This window comes from Coregonus lavaretus, assembly GCF_964263955.1.
Source record: "Coregonus lavaretus genome assembly, chromosome: 6".
Classification (NCBI taxonomy): Eukaryota; Metazoa; Chordata; class Actinopteri; order Salmoniformes; family Salmonidae; genus Coregonus; species Coregonus lavaretus.
In genome coordinates this window covers 5,599,657-5,619,461 of record NC_139993.1, presented here as the reverse complement: position 1 = coordinate 5,619,461, position 19,805 = coordinate 5,599,657, and the positions used below count along the sequence as shown (strand labels likewise).

Below are 19,805 nucleotides of genomic sequence, written 5' to 3'. Positions count from 1 at the left end.
GGGTGTGCGTTAACGACTGCTTTATATTGAACTATTGCATGACTGGCTATTCATTTTATGGGTCTATTCAATCCGCATGGCGTTAGTCCAACTTCACAGCGTGATTGAAATTTAAATGCAATGTTCCTGCTTTAGAGGATACTGCATTCACGATAAACGATGCATATGTTGGCTCAATCGGAAATTACCTTTAGGCTAAATTTCTATTGCGGAATCTGTAACGCTTCAGTTTTACAGATTGAAGAGAACCGTTAGAGCAGGGTCCCCCAACGCATAATAGAGATACACGTGATCATATACAAAGTAAGCAAGGTTTGAAATTATTATGTTTTAGTCAAATAGTATATATTGTAACGACCCGGTATTGTGTTCTGTGTTCGTGGGTGGGTTATCGTTCTCATGGGTGCTAGCAGGGGTTAAATATGCCAGGACAGATGGAAAGGTTGGGGGGGGGTATGATGGGTAATCCCGCGGGGTTTTGGAATGCTTAAATAGGGGTTACGGTCTCATCTCTCTCTCTTCTGTTTTGGGACCCTTGACTTGACATGTTACATTGTGTATGTTCGAGGTTTAGCGGCGTGGGCTGTGGCCTGAACAATAGCCCATTCAGGAATAAACCTGTGTTCTGCCTGTACACCTGGTGCCCGTCTCTCTTTTACTTTATGACCCAGCTGGGTCATTACATTGGTGTCAGAAGTGCTTTCGAACGACGGGATAGATCGAGATTAGGCGAGTTAGCTGTTTCAGTATAGGCCGTGGTTAGCTTTAGCGTGACTCGCATCTACGGTCATGATGATCGGGGCGAGGTGGAAAATTAAGGAAGAGTCGGACAAAGTGTCCGTTGTGGGCTCGGGTGTACCCGGTCGGGAGGGTCAGGCGACGACGGCTGTAGAAGAGCTGGAGAGCCACATGGCGGAAGTTAAATTGTCAGTCAGCAAGATGGCAGAACGGGCGGGTTTTCCTTCAAACCACTCGACCAGAACAGACGTCACGGCGACGGAGATATCGACGTCACGGCGACGGAGATATCGACGTCACCGCGTGCGGAAATGGCTGGGCCTCCTTATGTAAACAGAGATGGCAGCGCCCTATTGCCATTAGCCACGGTAGCGGCTAAACTTCCAAAGTTCAATGGACAAGGTAAATGGGACGTTTTTTTCACTCAATTCGAGTTGTTGGCTAGAGCCGGGAGGTGGTCTGACGAGACGAAAGGGTTACAGCTTGCCCTGAGCCTGGAAGAGGAGGCGTCGGAATGCCTGCTAACGCTAGCCCCGGACGAGAGGGGCGACTACGGTGCGCTAGTGGAGGCATTGGGGGGCCGTTTCGGCAGCGATGCACAGCCCAACATGCTGCGGATTGAACTGAGTAACAAAAAGAGACTTCAGGGGGAATCATTAAAGGCGTTGGCAAGTGATATTCTGAGCCTGACCAGGTGGGCTTATGCAACTATGCCGATTGGGGTGCAAGACGAGCTGGCACGGGACAGTTTTATTAGAGCGCTCTCCCCCACCGAACTAGGTAAGCATGTTCAGATGTCGGACCCAGCATCTCTGCGGGCTGCAGTGGAGATAGCCAGGAAGAGGGAGCTGATCTGGGGTGAGGGAGTGAGAGTGGAGGTTGCCAGTCAACCAGAGGTGAGAGCAGCGGCGGCCGGGGTGCCGGGGGTCACCAAACCAGAGTGGGTCGACGAGTTGGGCGGGTTAGTCAAGACCGCTTCGCTTGTCATTGAGAGGGGCTCCAGACAACATCGCAGTGTCAGCTCAACTCCCATTGTCTGCTGGGGTTGTGGCCAGCCTGGCCACATTCAGCGGGAGTGTGGCAGATTCTCCCGTCACCAGGGAAACGACAGCGGGTTCTCGCGCAGGGGGCAGCGCGGGCCCACCCCTCCGCCCCCGAACCCACAGTAAGCAGAAGAGGTACCCAGCAGCGCAGGCAAGAGGGTGGGTACCTGCTTCCCCAGGGTGTAGCTGCCACCGTGTTTCCTAGTCCGGTAGTTGTGGTGGGACGTACCACCATTGGGGACTTCTGCAATGTCATCGTCAAGGTAGAGGGGGTGGAATGTTTGGCCCTGGTCGACACGGGTTCTACAGTAACCCTGGTGAGACCAGACATACTACCTGTTGGGGTGCGGGTGGAGCCGACCCTTGTCCAGCTACGGACTGTCACGGGGGAGCTAGCCCCCATGTTAGGGAAGTGTCGGTTGTCTGTGACTGTGGGGGGGAGAACTGTGGGGTGTCCGGTGTGGGTAGCAGTGGTACAGGACCCCTGTATACTGGGAATGGACTTTTTGAAAAACTGTGGGGCTCAGTTGGACTTAGCTTCGGGCATTTTGAGGCTGTCGGGGGGGCCCACAGTGGGAATGTCGCCTTCGGGAGGGCCAGCAGGGGGCAGGGCTGTCCCTCCGTCTTCCTCCAAGCTTGCCGAAACTCCACTGGTCGTCCCGGCTGCTCCCTTGGTCGTTGTGCCATCCCAGCAGCTGTCTCCGGCGGCAATGACCTTCACTCACCATAATGGTGCAAGCACAGGCAGCCCAGTAGCCCAAAACACACTGGCTCCTTCATCCCATCAGCCCGACGGGGGGAAGGAGGAAGTTATCGACGCCGTTGAGGCTGTGTGGCTGAAAAACTGTCAAGGTCTGGATGAGAGACAACAGAGACAGTTAAAGCAGCTGCTGTTTGACTTTAAAGATAGCTTCGCTTGGGGGGAAGATGAGGTAGGGCAAACGCACCTGGTTCAGCACGACATCGACACTGGGGACAACCAACCCATTAAAATGCGGCCCCGTCGCATTCCCCTTGCCAAGAGGGAAGCAGCAGCCACAGCTATTGCTGACATGTTGCGGGCTGATTTCATTGAGCCATCAGATAGGCCATGGTCCCACTGGTTGGAGGAGCTGCAACCCTACGACTTCCAGGTGGAGCACAGGGCCGGCCTTCGCCACAGCAATGCAGACGCCTTGTCCCGCCGCCCGTGTGCTGAGGACGGCTGTGGGTACTGCGCCAAACGGGTGGAGCGAGAGAGGGAACTGTGCATGGAGGAGGGAGTCACCGCCACGGTGAGTCAGCTGAGGGTGACAGAGTGCCGGGAGCTTGAGGCTGTGGACGTCGGGGAGTGGAGGCGTCGCCAGGAGGAGGACGCAGAGCTGCGTCCTGTGCTGGGGTGGGTGGAAGAGAGAAGACGACCGCCGTGGGGGGAAGTAGCCCCTCTATCACCAGTCACCAAAAGACTGTGGGCTAAATTCTCAGTCCTTAGAGTGGCTGAGGGAGTGCTCCAGAGGGGGTGGAAAAAGCCAGCTACTGGAGAAATTACGTGGCAGGTAGTGGTTCCCAAAAGGCTGCAAGGAAGCGTGTTACAGCAGCTTCACGGGGGAGTAGGCGCAGGGCATTTTGGGGTCTCCAAAACGTTAAAGCGCGTACGTAAAGGCTTCTATTGGGCCAGGCACAGGAGGGATGTGGAGGACTTTTGCAGGTAGTGCGACGAGTGTGCTGCTAAGAAAGGACCTCCAGGTCAGTCACACGCCCTCCTACAACAATTCCCAGTAGGGGAGCCCATGGAGAGACTGGGGGTAGACATAGTTGGACCGTTTCCAACCACAGACAGCGGTAACAGGTGGATTCTAACTGCTATGGACTACTTCACCAAGTGGCCAGAGGCTTACGCTCTCCCAGACCAGGAGGCAGAAACAGTAGCTGATGCGTTGGTAGGGGGAATAATCAGTCGGTTTGGGGTGCCACAGTCTATACACAGCGACCAGGGGAGAAACTTTGAGTCACGGGTGTTCTCAGAGTTGTGTAGACGGTTAGGCGCGGAGAAGACGCACACTACTCCGCTTCACCCCCAGAGTGATGGGCTGGTGAAAGATTTAACAGAACATTAGCACAACAGCTGGCTATCGTTACCTCAAAACACCAGAGAGATTGGGACACCCACTTACCGTTTATTCTTATGGCATGTAGGTCGGCTGTTCAAGAATCGACAGCGTGCTCCCCAGCGCTACTAATGTTAGGTCGTGAGTTGTGCACCCCAGCCGAACTGACGTTTGGCCACCCTCCTGATAACGACGACGGGGTTTTGCCTGGCCCGAACTATGTTCGTCGTCTGCAGAACCGGTTAGAAGCGGCTCACACCTTCGCAAGAGAGCAACTTGAGAACGCAGGAATGCGCCAAAAGCGGCACTATGACTCACACGCTAGGGGGAGAACGCATGTGGCTTCACAACCCCACGCGCAAGAAGGTGGCGGTGCCCAAAGCTGGACAGTGCCTGGGTGGGGCCGTGCCTGGTGATAGAGAGAGTGGGGGAGGTGACGTACCGGGTGGAGGTTCCCCCACGGAGCAGGAAGGTGGTGGTCCACCGGGACCGATTGGCGCCCTACAGAGGGAGGAAAACGGTAGGGAATGGAAGTGAGGACTCTGATGTGAGCACACGGGGACAGTCTAGCGAGGAGACTCTAGCGCAAACTGAGCCTGGAACGGGGGCTGCCTCTTCAGAGGGCGCTGGAAATGACATTGGGGCAGATGATTGTTCTGGGGGTCCACCAGTGAGAGTCAAGGGGAGGCACAAGAGACTGATGCGACTTCTGGGTCGTTTTAAGGATTTTGTTTTGTAACCCTAGGGGATAGGGTTTAGAAAGGGGGGGGGGGGCTATGTAACGACCCGGTATTGTGTTCTGTGTTCGTGGGTGTGTTATCGTTCTCATGGGTGCTAGCAGGGGTTAAATATGCCAGGACAGATGGAAAGGTTGGGGGGGGGGGGGGGTATGATGGGTAATCCCGCGGGGTTTTGGAATGCTTAAATAGGGGTTACGGTCTCATCTCTTTCTCTTCTGTTTTGGGACCCTTGACTTGACATGTTATATTGTGTATGTTCGAGGTTTAGCGGCGTGGGCTGTGGCCTGAACAATAGCCCATTCAGGAATAAACCTGTGTTCTGCCTGTACACCTGGTGCCCGTCTCTCTTTTACTTTATGAACCAGCTGGGTCATTACAATATGTTTGGACTTCTTGCGGTCAATTTGCAGTCTACAAACTATTTGTAATTATGTTCCGTTCTCCCGACCATCCACTAAATAAAAAATTCGGCATGCGGTTGAATCTAGTTGATGATCCCTAACTTGGCATTTTCACACAGCCTAGTTTTGGGATATAGTTCGAATCAGATATCATCTATTTGTTACAAACGAACAAAAATTCCTAAATAAAACCATTTATCCATGCAAGTCATTTGTTTATTGGACAAAAATATTAACTTTAAATCAATTTATGAGTATCATGAAGCATCACTTGTGTGTCCCAATCTTCATATTACTTTCGCTTTGGTCTTCCAACAACATGCAGGAGGACACAGCGCAAAAGCCGTTATAACTGCGACTTGAATAGGCTATATTCATTCAGTAGACTATTCTACGGTGTTTTAGGTGTCAAGTTTTTGGCCATGTTGCAGCAGTATATAGGAGGGAGAGTCCTAGATGTGAGAAGTGTGCAGGAGGGCATGAGACGAAGGAATGTGTAGTTTTGGTGGAGAAAGTTGTGTGTGTTAGTTGTGGGGGTGCCCATGGGGCTGGAGATCGGAGGTGTCCGGTGAGAGAAAGTCAGGTTGAGGTTGCTAGGGTCAGAGTAGTACAGAAAGTGTCATATGCTGAAGCAGTGAAGTGAGTGGCAGAGGACAATGGGTACAGGGTGAACGATCCTGAGAGGATTTCTGTGAGTAAGCAGAGAGTGATTGGAAGAATATGTGCTTCAGTAAGGTAGGTTTCTTGGCATTCATAGCTATGGTTGTTAATTGTACTGCAGAAATGGATCGAAATTCACAGAAAATAAAGGTTGTGGTGGCAGCGACAGAGCAATACTTGCGATTGCGAGGTTTTACCTGTAGAACTGTTGCAGGGGGTGTTGAGTGGTGGTGTTCTGTTCTCCCAGACCGTTGGTCTGGAGTATGATTACATAGGGTAAATAGTGGAATGGGGTGGTGTTATTTTTATTTTATTTTTTATTTTTTAAGAGTGCTAATAGTTGGCAGGGAAATTGTTCCTTTTCCTCAATTGTATAGTACCTTATCACAAAGAATGTAATGTATACTGAACAAAAATATAAACCTAACATGCAACAATTTCAACGATTTTACTGAGTTACACTTCATATAAGAAAATCAGTCAATTGAAATAAATTCATTAGACCCTAATCTATGGATTTCACATGGCTGGGCAGGGGCGCTGCCATGGGTGGGCCTGGGAGGGCATAGGCCCACCCACTTGGGAGCCAGGCTCACTCACTGGGGAGCCAGGCCCAGCCAATCAGAATGAGTTTTTCCTCACAAAATGGCTTTATTACAGACAGAAATACTCCTCAGTTTCATCAGCTGTCCGGGTGGCTGGTCTCAGACAATCCCGCAGGTGAAGAAGCCAGATGTGGAGGTCCTGGGCTGGCGTGGTTACACGTGATCTGCAGTTGTGAGGCCAGTTGGACGTACTGACAAATTCTCTAAAAAGACATTGGAGACGGTTTATGGTAGAGAAATTCTCTGGCAACAGCTCTGGTAGACATTCCTGTAATCAGCATGCCAATTGCCCGCTCCTTCAAAACTTGAGACATCTGTGACATTGTGTTGTATGACAAAACTGCAAATGTAAGTGGCCTTTTATTGTACGCAGCACAAGGTGCACCTGTGTAATAATCATGCTGTTTAATCCGCTTCTTGATATGCCACCTTCTCCGCCATGCAATCTGGTTTCCGAGCTGTTCATGGGTGCACCTCAGCCACGCTCAAGGTCCTAAATGATATTATAACCGTGATCGATAAAAGACAGTACTGTGCAGCCGTCTTCCTTGACCTGGCCAAGGCTTTCGACTCCGTCAATCACCGCATTCTTATTGGCAGACTAAATAGCCTTGGTTTCTCAAATAACTGCCTCGCCTGGTTCACCAACTATTTCTCAGATAGAGTTCAATGTGTCAAATCGGAAGGCCTGTTGTCTGGACCTCTAGCAGTCTCTATGGGGGTGCCACAGGGTTCAATTCTCGGGCCGACTCTATTCTCTGTGTATATCAATGATGTCGCTCTTGCTGCTGGTAACTCTCAGATCCACCTCTACGCAGACGACACCATTTTGTATACATCTGGCCCTTCATTGGACACTGTTAACAAACCTCCAAACGAGCTTCAATGCCATACAACACTCCTTCTGTAGCCTCCAACTGCTCTTAAACGCTAGTAAAACTAAATGCATGCTCTTCAATCGAACGCTGCTTACACCCGCCCACCCGACTAGAATCACTACTCTTGGCGGGTCTGACTTAGAATATGTGGACAACTACAAATACCTAGGTGTCTGGTTAGACCGTAAACTCTCCTTCCAGACTCACATTGAGCATCTCCAATCCAAAGTTAAATCTAGAATCGGCTTCCTATTTCGCAACAAAGCCTCCTTCACTCATGCTGCCAAACATGCCCTCGTAAAATGGACTATCCTACTGATCCTTGACTTCGGCGATGTCATTTACAAAATAGCCTCCAACACTCTACTCAACAAATTGGATGTAGTCTATCACAGTGCCATCCGCTGTACGCTCTCGTTGGCCCTCACTACATATTCGTCGCCAAACCCACTGGCTCCAGGTCATCTATAAATCACTGCTAGGCAAATCCCTGCCTTATTTTAGCTCATTGGTCACCATAGCAACACCCACCCGTAATCTGCGCTCCAGCAGGTATATCTCACTGGTCATCCCCAAAGCCAACACCTCCTTTGGCCGCCATTCCTTCCAGTTCTCTACTGCCAATGACTGGAACAAACTGCAAAAATCTCTGAAGCTGGAGACTCTTATCTCCCTCACTAACTTTAAGCATCAGTTGTCAGAGCAGCTTACCGATCACTGCACCTGTTCACCCAACTACCTCATCCCCATATTGTTATTTATTTTGCTCATTTGCACCCCAGTATTTCTATTTGCACATCATCTTCTGCACATCTATCATTCCAGTGTTAATACTAAATTGTAATTATTTTTGCACTATGGCCTATCTATTGCCTTACATCCATAACTTACTATATTTGCACACACTGTATATATATTTTCGTTTGTGTTATTGACTGTACGTTGTGTTTATCCCATATGTTACTCTGTGTTGTTGTTGTTTTTATCGCACTGCTTTGCTTTAACTTGGCCAGGTCTCAGTTGTAAATGAGAACTTGTTCTCAACTGGCTTACCTGGTTAAATAAAGGTGAAATAAATAAAAATAAATATAAACACCTGTTGGGTGGATGCATTGTCTTGGCAAATGAGAAATGCTCACTTACAGGGATATAAATACATTTGCGCACAAAATGTGAGAGAAATAAGCTTTTTGTGCGTATTGAACATTTCGGAGATCTTTTATTTCAGATCAGGAAACATGGGACCAACACTTTACATGTTGCGTTTATATTTTTGTTCAGTATAGGTAGGCCGTGAATGGCCTCACTCCAATACAGTAGGTGGCGGTGTATACACCTTAAATTGGGTGCGATCCGCCAACACAATCCCAAAGAATAAGTGTTTTTGTCCTTGTCCGAGGGTGGCAAGCTAGCTAAGTAGAGCTCATTTTTAACTTTTGTTAAAACGTTTAATTTTGTTATGTATTGAGCAAAGGAGACGATTCGCATGGATGGAAGTGACCGAAACACATTTACGAACAAGGTAAGAAATGTTTCCTTGCTAACCTGCCGGCCAAAAGCTAACATTAGCTAGCTATGTTCGTTGAACTTCAGCGTGCTGGGTTTGTTAAACGTCCAACCAGGCCAAACAAGACTAGCTAGGTGACGGGGTCACATTTCGTAACAAAGCGAACGTGTTTCTGGTAACTGTTATAATATTTGCATCTGTCCCAAATGGCACCGTATTCCCTATTTTGACCAGGGCTTTTAGGGAATGGGGTGCCATTTGGCTGTGTAGCTAATCTGGTTTTGGGCATGTGCTGCAGTGTAGCCATCATGGTCGGCGTAGGCTGCAGCGTGTTAAGATCTGGTGACTCTTTTGAGACCCCTCTTTGAAAGATGCAGTGAAAGTAATTGGCTACTTGGCATTTTTATACAAGACCCTAAGCGTTATGTGATGTTAATTGCTTGATGAATTCAGAAACCACACCTGTGTGGAAGCTTTCAATATAACGTTACGTTGAATCCTTCATTTACTCAATTGGTTCCTTTATTTTGCCGTATACTATAAGTGGGTTCTGTGAAGCCTGGCCTAGCAGTTTGACGCTCACATGATACTGCACACAAACTTTTGTCTTTAGAAAACAACAAATTGTGTCCCTTCCCTCTATTTTTTTAGTGTTGATATATGTAACATTCTTTAGATGTATTTAGAATTCAATTAAACTATATTAGCTTTCACTAGCAAGCTAGCTAACTTTAGTGGCAAAGGGGTACTATAGAAAAATGTATACAGGTTTAGATAGTAGTCTAGTGCCAGAAGGATTTCCCTGTTGGTGGTAATGATACATGTTGTCCAGTAGAGGGAGGGCATACTAGGATAAGATCAATAAACTCATGCGGGACAGAAAATATTTTATATTTTTATTTGAAACCAATGTTTAGCATCTCAACAATAAACTGCTCTACTAAAACACTCATCTCCTATGCTGAACCACTACAGGTGGGAAACATATCTCAACGAGTTGGATGTCCTTGGAAGTCAATAGATGCATGCTGACAATAAAGGTGCAAAACATAGAAATAGAATGACACAGATTCTATTTCTGTGGTGCAAAGATCCATGGATCCCTCTCAGCTCTGCTCTAATTGGCCTACTGGATAAGTAGGCTATATGGCTTGGCCTATAGACTGTCTGCATCCCAAATGGCCCCCTATTCCCTATTTAGTGCACTACTTTGGACCAGGGCTCTTGTCCAAAGTAGTGCACTATATAGGGAATGGGGTGCCATTTGGGACGCACACTTTTGCTAATCTGGTCTTGGGCAGGTGCTGCAGTGTAGCCATCATGGCCGTATGCTGCAGTGTGCCTTGTTGGACCTATACTATAACAGGGGGTTCTGTGAAGCCTGCCCTGGCAGTTGCAGGTGTGAGCATGTATACAGCAGTTTGATGCTCATGTATGATACTGCAGACAAACTTTGTCTTTAGAAAACAGAAGTGACCTTTCTATATATTTTGGTCTTGAAATAAATCAAATGCTGTAGACGTATTTACAATTAAATTACACTTTAACTTTAGTGACAAAGGGGTACTGTAGAAAAGAGTATACAGGTTTAGTAGTCTAGTGCAGGGGCGTCAAACTCATTCCATGGAGGGCTGAATGTATGCTGGTTTTTATTTCCTTTCAATTTGTGTCCAATAAAGACCTAGACAACCAGGTGACAGGAGTTCCAAACGTATCAAGGGAGGAGCAAAACCCTGCAGACACTCATCCCTCCACGGAATGAGTTTGACACGTGGTCTAGTGACAAAGATTTCCCTGTTGGTGCCAATGATAACGTTGTCCAGTAGAGGGCATACTAGGATAAGATCAATAAACTCATGAGGGACTGATCAAATGTCTGACATATGAAACAGATGTTTATCATTTCAACAAACTACTCTACTAAACACTTATCTTCTGTTTCCCACCCGTAGTGGTTCAGCATCTCATCGAGTCAGATGTCCTTGATGAAGCCTCATGATGGGGGCTATTGAGACAAGATGCATGATGACAATGAAGGGGCAAAGCATAGAAAAAATGATGGATTCAATTTCTGTGGTGCAAAGATCCATGGATCCCTCTTACCTCTGCTGTAATTGGTCTACTGGGTAAGTAGGCTACATGGCTTGGCCTATAGTCTGGGTTTGTCCCAAATGGCACCCTATTCCCTACTTAGTGCACTACTTCTGTCCAGGGCTCTGGTCAAAGTAGTGCACTATATAGGTACTAGGGTGCCATTAGTGAATCACTGTGTAGCTAATCTGGTCTTGGGCAGGTGCTGCAGTGTAGCCATCATGGCTGTATGCTGCAGCGTGCCTTGTTGAACCTATACTATAACAGAGTGGGTTCTGTGAAGCCTACCCTGGCAGTTGCAGGTGTGAGCATGTATACAGAAGTTTGATGCTCATGTATGATACTGCAAACAAACTTTGTCTTTAGAAAACTGAAGTTGTGTCCCTTCTATATATTTTAGTGTTGAAAGAAATCTAATGCTGTAGACATCTTTGCAATTAATTGAAACTAGATGGGCTTTTACCAGCTAGCTACATTTAGTGACAAAGGGGTACTGTAGCAAAAATAGTATACAGGGTTAGCTAGTAGTCTAGGCCCAGAAAGATTTCCCTGTTGGTGGTAATGATACACGTCTTCCAGTGATTGCATACTAGGATAAGATCAATAGTCATGAGGGACAGATCAAATATTCTGTTTTTATGAATTGAACTGTCTGACATATGAAACTGTTTTATCATTTCAGCAATAAACTGCTTTACTAAAACACTTGTCTCTAATCCTGAACCACTACAGGTGGGAACGATATCTGAACAAGTCCATGTCCTTGAAGTCACATGATGGGGGCCATTGAGACGAGATGCATGATGACAATGAAGGGGCAAAGCATATAAATAGTATCACATAGATTCTATTTCTGTGGCGCCAAGATCCATGGATCCCTCTCACCTCTGCTGTAATTGGCCTACCTGGTAAGTAGCCTACATGGCTTAAAGTGTATTTGTCCCAAATGACTCCCTATTTAATGCAGTGCTTTTGACCAGGGCCCATATGGTTCTGGTCAGAAGTGGTGAACTATATAGGGAGTGGGGTGCCATTTGGGGCATGCAACTTTTGCTAATCTGGTCTTGGGCAGGTGCTGCAGTGTAGCCATCATGGCCGTATGCTGCAGCGTGCCTTGTTGAACCTATACTATAACAGAGTGGGTTCTGTGAAGCCTGCCCTGGCAGTTGCAGGTGTGAGCATGTATACAGCAGTTTGATGCTCTTGTATGATACTGCACACAAATGTATTTAGAAAACAGATGTAGCCCTTCCTTCTATATTTAATGGTGGGTAAATGCTGTAGATGTATTGTGAAACTCCTAGCCTATTTCCTCATTGCATGTGTCATGCTTTGTAGGCTATACCCACCATTTTCAACACTACATCTTGTGTAAAGATTTGTCAATTACATAAGGGATAATCGAGGGCCTATGCGTTCTATGGAAAATTATGAACGACGTGGAAGGCATGTCCTACGACGCGCTATTGGAGTGGAACTAACCTTCCACGGAGTTGCATTATTTCCCAGAAAACACATAAAACCCTGCGTTGGTTATCCCTTTTGTACCATGGCTATAATTGAACACATTTACCGGTAGAAATGTGTTCAACATCCACTGAAGTAGCTAGCAAGTTTAATTGATAGCTACAGTAGTTGACTTGGTAACCAGACAGACTTGCTTGTTTAGCTAACCAAACCAGAGATGGGACTCCCATTGGGTAGTGGAGGAATGTATAACGTCTCACCCAGCAGGTTGTCGACCAATCGCGTTCACGTTGTCATGCTGCGTCACGCGGTTGCTAAGCTAATTGTCACGCAATCCCTTCTCAAAGTCAGGGTATAAGTTGCGAAACCTGCCCATTTTCCTCAACAGTACGTAATGTCACTATTCCAAAGCTTTATGATATTACGGAGAACAAGTTCATTATCTCTGAAAAAATGTGTAATGTTGCACTTGTTGATGAAATTCATGCTGATGTTGGGTTTTTGAGCTAGCGCCCAATTGACTCCCATTCACTCCTTGAAGGAGAGCTTTCCTTGTCCCAGAATGTACCACGCCGCCCATTGACGACACGTGGGCAACTTACACAATGGGTGTTAATTCGATTCCAATGGAATTTCTCCATCTCCTCAAAAGTATCTCTGACCAAACCCTCAGTCCTAGCTTGCTATTATGAAAATCGAATTCAACAATGCCAATAATGTTTTCAATTAGACTTTTGCTTTCAAAAGCAGTTCAAACATAGAACATGTAAGAATGAACTCTAGCCATTGATTTCTACCGTGCTGATATACTGTGCGTTATAGGGAAATAATGCACGCTCCAGAATGCCCTTCAATCCAAAACGAGTATTTAACAATGCAATGGTATAAAGTAGGAGTCTCCAACCTTTTCTAGCATGAGAGCTTCTTAAAAAGAAACTTGTGTGTGTGTATATATATATATATATATATATATATATATATATATATATATATATATATATATATATATATATATATATATATATATATATATATATATATATATATACTGCTCAAAAAAATTAAGGGAACACTAAAATAACACATCCTAGATCTGAATGAATGAAATAATCTCATTAAATACTTTTTTCTTTACATAGTTGAATGTGCTGACAACAAAATCACACAAAAATTATCAATGGAAATCTAATTAATCAACCCTTGGAAGTCTGGATTTGGAGTCACCCTCAAAATTAAAGTGGAAAACCACACTACAGGCTGATCCAACTTTGATGTAATGTCCTTAAAACAAGTCAAAATGAGGCTCAGTAGTGTGTGTGGCCTCCACGTGCCTGTATGACCTCCCTACAACGCCTGGGCATGCTCCTGATGAGGTGGCGGATGGTCTCCTGAGGGATCTCCTCCCAGACCTGGACTAAAGCATCCGCCAACTCCTGGACAGTTTGTGGTGCAACGTGGCGTTGGTGGATGGAGCGAGACATGATGTCCCAGATGTGCTCAATTGGATTCAGGTCTGGGGAACGGGCGGGCCAGTCCATAGCATCAATGCCTTCCTCTTGCAGGAACTGCTGACACACTCCAGCCACGTGAGGTCTAGCATTGTCTTGCATTAGGAGGAACCCAGGGCCAACCGCACCAGCATATGGTCTCACAAGGGGTCTGAGGATCTCATCTCGGTACCTAATGGCAGTCAGGCTACCTCTGGCGAGCACATGGAGGGCTATGCGGCCCCCCAAAGAAATGCCACCCCACACCATGACTGACCCACCGCCAAACCGGTCATGCTGGAGGATGTTGCAGGCAGCAGAACATTCTCCACGGCATCTCCAGACTCTGTCACGTCTGTCACATGTGCTCAGTGTGAACCTGCTTTCATCTGTGAAGAGCACAGGGCGCCAGTGGCGAATTTGCCAATCTTGGTGTTCTCTGGCAAATGCCAAACGTCCTGCACGGTGTTGGGCTGTAAGCACAACCCCCACCTGTGGACGTCAGGCCCTCATACCACCCTCATGGAGTCTGTTTCTGACCGTTTGAGCAGACACATGCACATTTGTGGCCTGCTGGAGGTCATTTTGCAGGGCTCTGGCAGTGCTCCTCCTGCTCCTCCTTGCACAAAGGCGGAGGTAGCGGTCCTGCTGCTGGGTTGTTGCCCTCCTACGGCCTCCTCCACATCTCCTGATGTGCTGGCCTGTCTCCTGGTAGCGCCTCCATGCTCTGGACACTACGCTGACAGACACAGCAAACCTTCTTGCCACAGCTCGCATTGATGTGCCATCCTGGATGAGCTGCACTACCTGAGCCACTTGTGTGGGTTGTAGACTCTCATGCTACCACTAGAGTGAAAGCACCGCCAGCATTCAAAAGTGACCAAAACATCAGCCAGGAAGCATAGGAACTGAGAAGTGGTCTGTGGTCACCACCTGCAAAACCAGTCCTTTTTTGGGGGTGTCTTGCTAATTGCCTATAATTTCCACCTGTTGTCTATTCCATTTGCACAACAGCATGTGAAATGTGTGAATTAGTGTTGCTTCCTAAGTGGACAGTTTGATTTCACAGAAGTGTGATTGACTTGGAGTTACATTGTGTTGTTTAAGTGTTCCCTTAATTTTTTTGAGCAGTGTGTGTATGTATGTATGTAACGTGTCACGAACTACTAATTTCTTTTTATAGCTTTCAAATGGGCACATTCTTGTCCTCTCCCCCGGGTCCTTGGTGTATGAGAGTTTTTCTTTGGTCAATATAACTGGTAAAATTATGCTTAATAAACAACTAAGGGGGCCGCATAAATTTATTTTCTGGAATTAAAATGTTACTCTCAATAGGCCTTTTACAAATATATATTGAGAAACAGTGAAAATTATGTTCTGAGTACATGTCAATGATTAAATCACATCAGGTAAATTGAGTTCTGGGGAAAAAACGAACACATTTCAATTGGAGTTTAATTCTCCTTTAATTGCACATTAAGCAAGAAAGGAATGTCAGTCTAGCGATGTTTCTGCTGTTATGCCTGCTGCAGCACAGTTTGTAAAACAATGGCCACCCAATTTATACATAATCATATATTTTTGTCAGGTAAGCCTACTTTGCAGTTAACATTTTAATTGAAGGTTTTTGGGGAAAGTCTGTCTACCCACAAGACGGCAAACATTAGCATCGCTAACTGGCTACATACAGAGTGCTAGACAAATGCGCGCACCAAACAGACAGACTGGGGCAATATTGCTGGAAATTAATTGGCAGATATTGTTACGTTTGGCTTTTTAAGCCAATGGTTGCTAACCAGGTGTGGGATCATGTCAATGTGGCGTTGATTGGGAAGCGGCCGGAAGCTTTGTTTATGACAGTTTGCGATTAGAACACGTAAAAAAAAGAAAGAAAAGGCATGTATTTTCAGAATTGCTTGGCGAGCTACTGGTAGCTCGTGATCTACCTGTTGGAGACCCCTGGTATAAAGTTTCCTAACTCATCTGTTTGTTTGAACCCCCAAGGAGGTGATGCCCCGTGCTCTGCTGTGCCCCTCATCAGCCCAGTGGGTTCTGACTCGTCGTTTGGTTTCGTACCACATCCTGGTTCCAAGACTTGTCCTGATGGAGTGAAGGAGCAGAATCGGACTAACCGTTGATGTTTTGACAGATGTATATTCATAGAAATAGATTACATGTTTTCTATAGTGGTGTATTGTCATCAGGAGAACCATTGTCAAAGATTCAGTGAAGTATGTTATTAATAACTTCCTCAAGGAGAAGGTAGCAAGCAACAAATGCTACAACCATGAAAAATGTGTTCATGACAGAATGTTATTGCAATGACCTTGCAGAGGGTTCTGTAACAACTTGACTCTCAGCCAAGACCATATCACATTTGTATAATGTATTTCTGGAACATGCTGTTCTCTTGGTGGCGTAAACTGTGGCATGATGTCAGAACCGTAGTTTGGCCTTACATTTGGCCATGATTCATCAATAAAACTAAACAGATTCATTATCTATGTCAATCTATTCATTTTTAATACAGCAAACAATCCAAATAAAGGCATTTGCACCACCTACTGTAGTTTGATTGTAGACCTTGGTTTGAGGCTGGATGGATGTCATGTTACTAGTTTGCCTTGAAATGTAATTGCCTCCCATGCTATCAGCACTATCCATCTGCACTAAATGTATTGCATACTTGGTGTGTGTGTAATTCCATGGCCCAAAGAATAAGCTTCGTCCCAAGGCTGCTTATGCCCAGAAGGTAATTGATGGCACTGTTATGAAATATGACCTAAAATCCCTATGTTTGACACGCACATGTGCCCAGAATGGAGAGGAAAGATTGACATTGCCCTGTGTGGATCTTAAAGAGGATTATCTTAGTTGTTCTACTTAGATCTAATATCCAAACGCTGTGCAGATAACTACATGTGCATGATTCCATATTGCAGCTGAATGCAAAATACTCTTACCTCTTAATATCCCTGCTAGGATTTGGCATTCTCAAATGGTTATCCAACAGGAAGCCCTGCCCTAGGGGAAGTGGGTAGTTGTGAAATTACACATGTCATATTTTTTTGAGGACACAAGGATATGCCTTATGCAACAGTCCCTCTGTGCCATAATGTCCTAAATGTATCAAATCAACAACCAAATTGAATCAATGGAATATTGATAAAGGCATTCCAGCGGTGGAAGCAGATCTTATTACATGGCTAATGGGGTTGGTATTGAAAATGTCATCAGTTCAGTCAAGTTAAAAGAAATGTCATGCATTTTCAGGTTAGATGGAAATCCTGAAACTATCTTATAAAATGTTTCATTCTTTGTATCCCATGACTCATTTTGCTGTATAGTACATTGGTGATTGAATTCCCAACGGTGACTCAATGCAGTCTACTGAACATGTTCCTCATGCAATTGTATATTATACAGTAACCATAACCCAATCATTTTGGGGGACCCTTCAACTCATGCTTATGATCAACTGCACTGCCAACTCACTTATGCCACAGACTTTTTTGAAAGACTGGCAGGTGCACATGGACTTTAGCAGAACTAAACTGAAATCCAATAAATGGGTTCTAGAGACGTGAGTTCTGTTCATATGAGTTGTGAAGTGCATGCCATGTCATGCTGTATTTTAAATGGATAAATCCCTCTTATAAATTATGCAAGATTAGATTATATTTGAGTGCAGAATTAGGCAAATATTATTTTATAGATGTAGTATGGATTTTAGGGGATCCACATACAGTAAATTAGTCATTTTGCAAACGGAAGTATGATGAAAGAGACCAATTAACAAATGTCACATGGGCCTATTGTCCAATATGAATTGATGCATGGTCATGAAAAAGACTTTTGTCAAATTTGCATGTGCACAGTTCCCTGAGCAGTGAAGATGACATGGCTTTACTCATATCATGTAGCTTTATCCCCTGTCTCTCTTCACAGTATAAAAAAAAACATTTGACATTAATCTTATGACAGCTGAGCTGGTAGCATAATAAAGTTCATTTTCAAGCACCATATGCCAGCTCATCTGTCTCTAATATTCTGTCCCAGCACTCAACTATTATTTCCCTGATAGGCCTACATTTAGAAACGGATTTATATTCAGTGATTTTTTATTGTAATCGCATATGAAAAGGATGGAGAAGCAGTGGATTTTTTTTATATGAGCGCTCCGCACACCGCACCGCGGCACTGCTGCGCTCTGTCGGTACCAAAGGGGAGGGGCGTAACTGTCCATGAGAAAGCTCGAGCATTCAAATACATTAATTCTCTCCTGTCCTCAAGGCTCAAACCTTCAGCTGGCTGTCTTTCGCTCGCTAGCGGCATCTGGAATCTTTTCGCGGTGAAAACCCAATTCTGAACCTGTTGTTAGCTAGCTATGCCTTTTTAAAATGCTGTTGTTGTCGCTATCAGGTCGATGGCTAACTGGCTAGCAAAACAGCTAGCTAACGTTCAGCACTGGTTCATCACCGACCGGCGAAAAGGAACCGAAGAAGGCTATGGATTAACAGTATAACGGTACTTGAGTGTCCTGTCCAGACTAAACAGTACGAGCCAAATATATCGAAAGAACCAGATAATTGTTGAAGAAGTTCTGTTAATTAATTGGTGAGTGTCATTTATATTTGTTCAATTATATCTGTGTGAATTCGTATTGGTTGCAGTGATTGTGCACTGTGATGACCAGCTAATTTAGCTAAAATGTAGACTAAGTAGCCTAAACTAGGCTTCTAACGACTTCACATGTTATAGCTATATAGGCTGCATGTGTGTGTGTGTGTGTGTGTGTGTGCGTGCGCGAGAGATTGTCACTCACTGAGCATCACTGAGTGAGTGTTCTTGATTTCTGAAGGGCTCAGCTGTAAGTGTTTGAGTGGCACTGCTTGCTTGTACAGTAGATTACAGTGCTGCTGGCCATCGCTATGGCGTAATGGATAACAGTGAACAAAGAACCTGTAAATATTGTGGTTTGGTTTCTGAAATGTCACCTGTTCTTTTCCCCTTGACTTACATATTTTGTTCAACAGAGAAGTATCATCTCTCTTTAAAACATGACGGTAACAATTGTTCACCTGTTTAAAGTAGCCTAAATAACCCCTATAGTTGGCTAAATGGAAAGGCTTAGCCTAGTTGTCACTTTAGTAGAAGATGGTTAGCTTTTACAGACAGTAGCATAGATGTAGCCTTGGTACCAGTCTTCTGGTCTCTTGCCAACTCCTATAAAATTGTCAGGCAATTTTTTGGGGGGGAAACAGACTGATACCGAGGCTAGTGTGATGTTTTAGTTGAATACTCCATATCCCTCAGAAGTATAACTCTGGTCCAGTGCGTTACGTGCGGCGTATGCCTTCTTAAAGGTTGAAGGAGGCTCAAGCCGAACCTAACGTCCTGGACCAGACCTACCAGAAGTAGTGCTGTGTAGCATGTGTTAACACCCCTATCACACAATATCCCTTTCTTGCGGCACAGCTGCTGAAAAGGTCAGGCAACACTTACTGCTCAGGAACATGTATCTGCACGTTAAATAAATCAACAACACTGAACAAGTAAGGTGCGCTAAGACTGGGCAGGTACTCCGCCTGTCTTTACATGTCCATGAGTCGGAATAGGTTTACAGCAACACTAACATTTCGCAATGTGATTTTTGTTTTTGAGATCTTGTACATCTAGATTGTGTTCAGTATGCACAAAGCATAAGAAAATGGTCTGAAACAGGGAGGTAGTACATTCTGAACGTGTCCAATAAGAAGCGCTCGTTGTGCCCCAAATAAACACAACCCAGGTTTACCAAATAGCTATTAGACAACAGGGCGATTCCACGCCAGGACGGAAATATTTAACGTATCTCAGATTGATCTGGCAATTATCACATAGAAACTTCATTGGGAGGAAGAATGTTAGACATGTTTTTTACATTTGTATCACAAACCATTTGAGAAAATCATGATGAAAGTGGCCAATTTAGGCCCTTTTTAGACTCCCGTGTAGCTCAGTTGGTAGAGCATGGCGTTTGCAACGCCAAGGGTTGTGGGTTCGATTCCCACGGGGTGGCCAGTATGAAAAAAAATCATAATAATGTATGCACTCACTAA

At 45.4% G+C, this 19,805-nt stretch overlaps 1 protein-coding gene and 1 long non-coding RNA gene across 2 annotated transcripts in view; both read left to right on the top strand.

Annotated features, from left to right (window-relative positions):
• The first annotated feature begins 8,538 nt into the window (after nt 1-8,538).
• On the top strand, nt 8,539-16,201 carry LOC311130910. Its single transcript, XR_014613408.1, has 4 exons — nt 8,539-8,674; nt 10,612-10,785; nt 11,483-11,658; nt 15,709-16,201. It is a non-coding gene; the product is annotated as an uncharacterized lncRNA (long non-coding RNA).
• Nucleotides 16,202-18,049: 1,848 nt separating this feature from the next.
• The window catches only part of LOC311131276 (SEC14-like protein 1), a 40,695-nt gene continuing 38,939 nt past the window's right edge, over nt 18,050-19,805 (top strand). Inside the window, exon 1 of the mRNA XM_084164162.1 lies at nt 18,050-18,321. The gene's annotated coding sequence lies outside the window, so the exon portion shown is untranslated. The remainder of the gene's footprint in view (nt 18,322-19,805) is intronic.